Source organism: Rhinopithecus roxellana, chromosome 17 (genome assembly GCF_007565055.1).
Source record: "Rhinopithecus roxellana isolate Shanxi Qingling chromosome 17, ASM756505v1, whole genome shotgun sequence".
In the NCBI taxonomy this organism is placed as follows: Eukaryota; Metazoa; Chordata; class Mammalia; order Primates; family Cercopithecidae; genus Rhinopithecus; species Rhinopithecus roxellana.
Genome location: NC_044565.1, coordinates 30,870,910 through 30,880,697, shown reverse-complemented (window position 1 = coordinate 30,880,697; position 9,788 = coordinate 30,870,910).

Genomic DNA, 9,788 nt, shown 5'->3' with positions numbered 1-9,788 from the left:
CTCATAAGTGTGAGTTGAATAGTGAGAACACATGGACACAGGAAGGGGAATATCATACACCTGGGCCTGTTGCAGGGTGGTAGGCAAGGGGAGGGAGAGCATTAGGACAAATACGTAATGCGTGTGGGGCTTAAAACCTAGATGACGGGTTGATAGGTGCAGTAAACCACCATGGCACATGTATAGCTATGTAACAAACCTGCACGTTCTGCACATGTATCCCAGAACTTAAAGTAAACTAAACTAAACTAAAATAAAATAAAGACCCTATTTAACCCTGTTTACTAGCTGCATATATATGTGCATATGTATATGTAGTAGATTAAATATACACATTTAATCAAATATATTAAATAAACATTTAATCCAAGTGGCCTACTGTTGCTGGAATATAGGCAGAAGAAGTGACATTTTGGGGAAGGTGATGTACATGTAGTGGTTACACCAAAACGAGATGGCAACCTTGATGAGTGGCAAAGTGGCCAACAAACAGGATGCCTCTGGCATCTGTTTCTAGTATCTGCTAATACTCTCAAAGAAGTGGTATGGGCCTATGTGGGAACAATGCCTCAAGACCCAATACACTAGATGCTCAATTTTACCAGTACTGCTATCTCTTGAGGGCTCTGACTCGAGAAGATGGAAGCAGGTGACCAGTTTCAGAAAGGGAAATGAGAAAAATCATAGTAAAAAGCAAGTAAGTCATGGACATTCTATGCATAGGTCAAATAAATGTTATTTTACACTAAATTGCATAGCATTCTGTGATAGGTATTTAACTCTAAGTGTATCTAAGGTTAAAAAACGTGATTGCCTGTTTTAGTACTAATGTCATTTTTAAAAAGTACAACAAAGGCCTTTTAATGTGATTTTTATGTGACATTGAACCAAATTCCTAGCATAAGCTAATGTGAACTAGTCTGTTTTATTCTTTAATAAGTAGTGAGATTAGAGATCATGAAGGCGGGATGTCTGGACTTGAGAATGGGTAGAATTTTGACAAGGAGGAGTAAGGAAGAAAGAGTTTCAAAAGTGTTAGTTAATGCAGATGTGCAAAGAGAGTGCAGAGCAAGTGAAGGAATGGCAAACAACTTTGTCACATTTTCTCTGCCTTTTGAAGATTTCAAAGTAATGTCCTTTAAGTTGTCTTGAGTACCTAACACCCCAAGTGCCTCCTAATGCATCCATTGTTTGTATTTATACCACTTAGTATGTATCAGAGCTACTTTGACACCTACATTTCTTATAACTTTTATTTCAAAGTGCTTGACATCCTAGTTGGTTTTGAAAACCTGAAATAAGATGCCTTACTCCGGAATAAAGTGAGAGAGAGAGAGAAGAAATATGCATTCAAATTACCAGGGAAAATATATGTAATGCTTTCCTTGTACAGCCTGGAAATGAAAACCACATTTTTCTGACTACCAATGTGAAAGCACTAGAAGATTCAGTAGTTACTTTTAAGACCAAGAAAAGAGATGCTTAAGCTGGAAATGATGAAAGGCTTTTTAATTAAAGCAGCATGAAAGATGGGTCTGCAATTTACACTGATTGTTTTTTATCATATACTTCTTCGTAACTTCAGTAAATCCTGGGGAGGTTGGGAAGCCAAGTGCTGCATTCCCTGTGCCTATCTTGGTTGCTAAATGTTTCCCATTCATTATAATGCATGGCCCATAAGCACCATCCAATTTCTCTAGGTCCTTTCCACTCTTCAGACCACAATGATTATGAATGGGTCTAGCTAATAGCTCCTACTCTCCTCTCTCTCTCCGTCCTACTTTCAAAGATAACAGTTGTTCCTTACTGCTGTCAATAGGCATGCCATGCAAACATAAGACAGGGTTTCTTATGTACCATTTGCTGTCATCCAGAAAGGTGGACAGTCTCCACACCCCCTATTTCAGCAAAGGACTGGCGGTATTTGATTGAGGAAAAAAATGCTTTTCAAATCACATGGAATTCAGGAAATAGTTCCCAAGATCAAACTGGATATGATGCTGCTATGGCTGCTTAAATCTAGCTTATTTGTATTACATATTAAAGCCCAAAACAGCACTTAGGGCTTGGCTCAAGATTGCAGGGAGTGAACTAGCTCAAGAATGGGTTTTTAAACATCTGCCTGCATACGCACTATGCCATGTGATGGAAAATTAGGAGATAAATATATACTTCCCATATACTTTCCTAAACAGCTTCTTACTGCCTTAGCTCTCTTCCACCAAAACTCTCTAACAGCATGGGTATTCTAGTTTCTACACAGAAATTACAAAGTAATTCACCCTCCCCCACCCCCATGTTTTATTTCCACATACTTTTCTCTATCCATTTAAATTCTATCTATCCTTCAAGGTCCATACTCTAACTTAGTCTCTCCATTTAATTATGTTCCTTATTGTCCCCGATCATACAGAATGTAGGAACAATGTCATGAAATTTGCCACATACTCCTAAGTTGTTTATGTCATTATCTAAGATTTTCGTGAAATATCCTTGTCTCTTAGGTATTAATGAAAGTTCTATTCTGAAAGGCACGTTGTCTTCTACTGCTTTGACTTCTATCCCCAGGACCTCTGTCTTCCTTTAGATTTACCAAAGGAGATTCACAAATATTTTTTCATATATTGGATATCTAACTTTATAAAATAGAAAAATCATACAATATTGACATATTACAGTTAGGAAGTTGAGTGCAACCTCTCAATGTGTTATTCTTCTTTTCATCTCCATGTCACTGACAGTTGGTCCTCCAGGCTTGTCTTAAATACTCCCAGAGATAAGACATTTATTTAAATTTAATAGTGTATTGTGGGGCATGGTGGCTCATGCTTGTAATCCCAGCACTTTGGGAGGCTGAGGCAGGTGTATCACGAGGTCAGGAGATCGAGACCATCCTGGTTAACACGGTGAAACCCCGTCTCTACTAAAAGTGCAAAAAATTAGCTGGGCGTTGTGGCGGGTGCCTGTAGCCCCAGCTACTTGGGAGGCTGAGGCAGGAGAATAGTGTGAATCTGGGAGGCGGAGCTTGCAGTGAGCCAAGATCTCGCCACTGCACTCCAGCCCGGGCAACAAAGCGAAGACTCTGTCTCAAAAAAAAAAAAAAAAAAAAAAAAAAAAAGTTTATTTTATTTTGGGATGGTTTTAAATGCTATAAAAATTCCTCCTAATGATAGCCTAAGGTGCTCTTCGGTAACTTCCATTCATTGTCCTAACTCTACTTTCAGAAATGGCATAAGATAATTGGAAGCATTCTTTTTTGATAAGAGTATGTATTTGTCGGGATTCTCCAGAGAAACAGAACCAACAAGATGTATACACACATATCCAGAGAGAGAGAGAGAGAGGAATAAAAGAGAAAATTATTAAGAGAGATTGGCTCATGTGACTACAGAGGCTGAGAAGTCCCATGATCCAATGTCTGCAAGCTAAAGGCTCAGGAAAGCCAGTGGGGATAGTTCCAGTCCAAGCCCCAAACCCTGAGACCCAGAAAAGCCAGTGGTATAAGTCTCAGTCTGAGTCTGAAGTACTGATGCCCAAGGGCAGGAAACAGAATTTACCCTTCTTCCGCCTTTTTGTTCTACTTGGGCCCTCCGTAGATTGGATGATGCCTACCCCCATTAGTGAGGGTAATGTTCTTTACTCAGTCTACTCATTCAAATGATAATCTCTTCCAGAAACACCTTTACAGAAATACCCTGAAATAATGTTTTACCAGTTATCTGAGCATTCCTTAGCGTAGCCAAGTTGACATATTAAATAAGCAATCATGCAGTCGTTTTGCTATCTGAGGGCAAACATGCTTGTATTGGTAAGCATTTGGTCAGGATGGAACCCACCAGCAAAAGACCTTCATAATCAGGCAACTTCAGTTCACCACCCACAACACACAGAAACTTCAGATCAGATGGAGAGATGCTTGTTGAGCAACCTATTATGCCCCAGAGAGTTTTGAACGACCACTGGATAGACAGAGAGAAGTCATATGCTGCTGGAGCCTCTGAGCAAAGAGAAACCTCTGGAAACCTTAGTCAGTTCCTCAATTGAGGTATGAATTTGTTTTATAAAATGTCTGCAAAGTAGCCTCTTCTGTCTGGCTTACAAATCTTTACCAATGCATGAGCAGCAACATCCTTGATTAACAAGCAAGTACTGCAGTGAAGACATGTCATTAAAAGGTTAGACGCAACCCAAGTGTATTTAAAGTTGACTTGATAGTTTTTGATCAATTGAATCAAAACTATGAAGATGCAAATACTTCAGTGAAGTCTGTGAAAATTACAGTATGAATCGTAACAAAGGTAAAAATTTTTTCAGTGACTAGGGGCATAGTGAGTTGTCTTGAAAGAGGATTGAAAGAGGATTTGACTTTGGGGGTTTTTTCTATTATTATTAATTTACGTGAGTTTTTGGGTACATGTATCTCAGTTTCTTCAACTGTAAATTAAGGAAGTTGGAGTGGGTGACCATCAAGACTGCTTACAGTTCTAGCTTTCCCTTTTTAAACACACTTTTGAGTTCTTCTACTTACGCACTGTGGTGCTATGGAAAAGCTCTTCAACATCTTGCTAAGAGAATAAAGCCAAATGGTTTACTGTTACACTAATTGACATAACCAATCTGTCCCCCCCAAAATTCTACAAAAACCCAAGAAAATCATCCTGTAGGGATCAATGACCTTCAGTGCTTACCTGTTTTCTTCAAAATTTTGCCTGATCCCTGTACCAGACTCTATATAGTGTAGTTCACATATTATTTGAATTCAAAACAGCTTTGGAGAGTGCAACCCTCTTATCTTACAGTTCAAGCATACTGGGCTGAAGTGCAGGGTTTCTTTACAGCAATGTTATAGTAGAAGAAATTTTTGCAATGCAATTTTCAGGAAAACTAAAACTAGGAAATATTTTTGTAATGTTAAAAGCCACCTTCTAATTTACCTGTTTTATATACTTGGTAAATATTCCTGTGGAGAACCACCTCCCCACCTCTGAAGCCACATCTAATTGCAATCATCCAGGTGTTGCAGGTCTCTAAAATCCTGCTTTTTCTGTAGTTGCTTGCTTAACTGAAGAAAAGGAAAAATAAAATCTCTGATGGAAGGGTAATCAAAGCTTGAAATATGTTTAGAGTAACTGAATTCACAGACTAATTACTGGCTTATATGTTCTGTGCTGTGTGATTCAGGATTGGGAGGGGCTGCCACATATGACTGTATCTCTTTAGGGCCCAGTTGGCTTGACAGACTAATGTGTGCCAAATTCATAAAATCTTCCATTTTCGTAAAATGGAAGAGGCATGGGCATAAACGGCAGAGTAATGCTGCTGCCTTCAGGGTTATAATGGTGAAACCTCTCATCCCTGAACAACCTGGGTCTTGTTCATTCTTAGTCATGAAAAAAAAAAAAAGAAAGAAAAGAACAGAAAATTTTCAACTCTACTGCAATTTTATTCCCTGTGATACCTTTTTCTCTAAACAAGACTCTCAGGCACAAGTGCCTGGGAGGCTCTTTATAATACTTTCACTATGTATCATTTTGAAGAAAATTTCCATCCAGTTTTGAGATTATAAGAAGTTGTTTTGTAATGCCCCTCTGGACAGAAGAAAGTGGTACAATAAATTGCAGCAGCACATACTTCTAAACAACGTTAACAGAATTGTCTTGAATGTGAACATAAGAGACTATGGGGGTTCTGCAGACCTGTAAAACTGGATATTTTGAAGACCATTTTTCATAATATTGTGTACAGTATGAGATTGAATTTATCTATATTTACTTCTTCCTCTCTCAGATCTTTCTTCCACCCTCTCTTCCTTTTCTCATTTCCAGAAAGATAACAAGGGCAAAAGGCAAAATTGTAAAAAAAAAAAAAAAATTTGAATACAGATCTGGGTTATTTCTTCCTTACCAGAAATACTAACATAATCACTGTTTCTCCACCAAAAGCTTTAGGATTTTTAGAATTCACATTTGTGTGACTCATTCATTCTACTTCAAGGTGTTTAACTCAAGTAAATTGTTGGATGAGTGTGAAAATATATTTGTAGAAGCATCTTAATCACAATCGTATTATTCAATTCAGTTCAACAAATATGTTAGAGAACCCACTATGAGTTTGTAACTAGTTAGTTACTGAAGATTTTAAAAAGTGAGCTAAGTAGACATAAGCATATATAGGTAAGAAAGGGATAGGTATGCAGTATAATAAGTGCTATGCTAAAGGCCCCATGGGGGGTTGAAGGATGACCACATAACACAGACCAAGGAGTGAATGGGCAGCAAAGGCTTATTGGAGATTTCTACATGTATTGCAGCTCAAATAACAAACAAATGACTGTATATTTTTATAATGGAATATTATGCATTCACAATGCATGTCATTATTTACTTATTCTAATGAAAAAATGTTCATAATATATTGTTTAGTGAAAACCAGACAGGCCAACATAAGTTACATGCGGTAGGATCTATGATTTTATAACACAGAATATATTCATGTGTAGTTACAGGTATACGTAGAAAATTTCTGAGGTTAACCATTCTTGGTAGTGATTTCTCCCTTTATCCCAATTTGTTTAAATATATCTAAAATCAATCTATACGATTTCAGTAATTAAAAACAAAGAAAGGAAGACTTACATAGTGAGGCAATTGGCATAGGCAAACAAGTGGTGCTGAGGCTGGAAAGGTGAGAGACGTGCTATCTAGTCAACCTGAGCAATCCTGCTGCCTTAGGCAAGGATGCTTTATAGACCTCCTCATGACCCAAAGAAGTATCCTTCAGGTCAGTGCCACTCTCAGAGTCTTGATTAAGACAAGAAGCATTGTAACTAAATCATCTATACTTAATACCAAGAAAAAAGGGTCCTGATAGAGAATGTGAGCAAATGAGCTCCCAAAAGAATTTTTTTTCCATTATAAATGGTTATTTGGGCATTCTGCTTCATGTAAGCACCTCATGTAAATGTATTTCTAAGAATCCAAGCACCTCTAAGTAAAAGTTCAGCTTTTGGACATTCAATACTCAGGAGCAAATATTATTTAGACTGGAAACTCTCAAACTATATATTTAGAGTGACATGTAATATTTCCTTGACAAAAGACATTTGAGGAATAATTTGGTATTTTCCATATTGTTAGGTACTGTGAACAAAACCATAGGAAAGTATGTCTTTGGATGCATGTAATAGTGGCTATCCACATGACAATAGGCCCCACAATTTTTTAACCATATATCCCTATTAAAAACAAATAAACAAAATTAGAGCATACCCTACAATATATGTATATTTATTTATACAATATTTACATATATTACTGTTCTATACCCTCTGAAGCTCGTGGTGCCACTTCAGGGCTGCAAGAAATAATACTTGTTTTAGAGAAATAATACCTACATTTGACCTTGCCTCTCCTCAATTCCTAGAGACACCATTGCCATTGCCCATGTCAAAGACATGTACATTTGGTTTTGATTATTGTTTCCAAATAAAGTCTAAAATGGGAACTTTTTAATGTCTATTTTGGTAAAATTATACGTAATACTTAAGCATGTATCCAATAGTCATTATAGTGTGTAGGAACAGAAAGACCATGATGAAAAAAATTGCCAATACTTGTGGTCAATACTGTGTCCTACATATACCATTTGACTTAATTGATTAGGATGATCAGAACAGTGCTTCATGTTGAGATACCACATGCATGTCAAGAATGATGAAAAACATTAGATTTTACTGTATGTGCAAAGTAAAAAGTTACCCTGCCACAGTTTAAAGCTGACAGAATCAAGGAACTCCTAGGTCAGAAACTAAGGACTGGATTACTCATGGCAAAGCAAGCAGCAGGTGCTTCATGTTTGCATCACATAAGAAAGGGATAGTTATGCAGTATGATAAGTGCTATAATAAAGGCCCTTCAGGTGCTGTGGCAGACAATAGAGAGAAGCTTGGATAGATGCTGTGTATTCAATGAGTATGCACCAAAGAAGCCTGAGCTTAGAAAACCCAACTTTTTTGTAATGGAATGAAAGCAAACATGTCCTTTTCCCTAGAGGGAAACGTTACCATTATTATTCTGGAAAGAAAACAAACAAATATGCCCTCTGCTTTGGAGAGAGATACTGTCTTCCAAAATTGCCTGTATAAAACCATCCTTAGAAAAGATAGGCTAGAACAAAATGGCAGTTAGTTACTTGCTTGCAAGATCTGCAGAAACTCAAAGACCTATGGTGAATTGTCTGTCTACAATTATGGGCTAATCAGCTTTGTACAAATAAAAAATTCTTTTGGCCTTCTGGTGTACTCCAGTGCATATCATTTGGGGATTTCACTTATTTACTGCAATTCTTACAAAAAGCTTCCAAGGTAGTTGTTGCAGGCTAACTTGGTCAACAAGATGAAACACGCTATCAGATCTCACAATGCAAGTAAAAATCAGAATCAGAATTTGAATCCAGGTATGTCTGACTGTAAAGCGTATGATTTTTTAAAAAGTTAAACTGTGTTAGTATCCACAACTGCCCTGACTGCTGATGCAGAACAGAATGAAATAGTAAAGAGAATTCAAAATGAGATGTAGCAACAAACAATTTACAGGCTATGAAACCACAAGGAATATGCACGTAGGATGTTCCAAAAATGAGCAACTCTATTATGCTGAAAATCGTCACTTCATTATAAATGTTTCCATTCTAAGCTCCATCCCTCACTCTCTGTTAATAATTCAAGCATTTAAATTTTTATTAGATTGTAAATTGGCACACAGGTCATGAGCCTGACTTCACAACTGTCATATTCAAAATTGGAATAGAATGAATCTCTTTCTGCTTCCAGTCAAGTCACCCATTTGCACTATCCAAATATGCCTAATGGGAAGGAGAGACGCACTTGATGGGAGGAAAAAATCTCATGAAATTAACATTTGTAGTGCAATCAAATTAAATTTCCATTGGATTTTAGTTTAAAATGGTGCTTGGCTAGTTGCTGCTGATACATCATCTCCCAAATTTCTACTAAAATATCAATGAAGACACAGGAAAAAAGATAAAAAATATACATCATCTACAGAAATGAAATTTTCAGAAGAGTCTATTGCTCAGAATAATAGAGAATGTTGACTAAATGTAAAACCAAAGAAGCACAATAGAAAAAATATATACATATATATTACTCTAACGATGCTTATTCCCAGGAAACTGAGAAAACCTTCTCCCCTGGAAGGAGATAAAGAATTTTATTTCTTCCTGCATGTCAGTCCATGAATCAGTCTTAGATTTTGTAACGACAAAAGTATGAAGTTGCCCTGTTATTGTATTTGTGCTTATTTTGTAGCAGCTAAAATACCAGATCCATGCCCCTTTGATTGTCTTTCTATATTTCAGAGATGTTAATTTTAGAAAACAAGAGGGTTAGAGACAGGGAAGGTATGCATTGTTATGCACTAGACTTCCACAGAAGGTTTTACTACTTGAACAAGTAATTCTCTATTTCTGCTGCTGCTGTTGTTGCTGCTAGTGATGATGATGAATAAACAGGGACTTGGTAAATGGGAAAAATGGCAAATCCTATCATGAGCATGAAATATTCTTAACTGGAGTTAATGAAAGAGTATAAAGAACAAGCTTGAATGAGATAAGTTAAAAAGGTCTTGCCTTTAGGTTCAGCCAGATGACATTCATGAACAGTCTCCTGCTGTGTCTGGGTTGCTTCTGATGTTCATTCTGGACTCCAAGGCCAGGCTTCCATTGGCACATCCTGAGTGCTGGCTCTGAGACTTAAGTCTCTATGACTC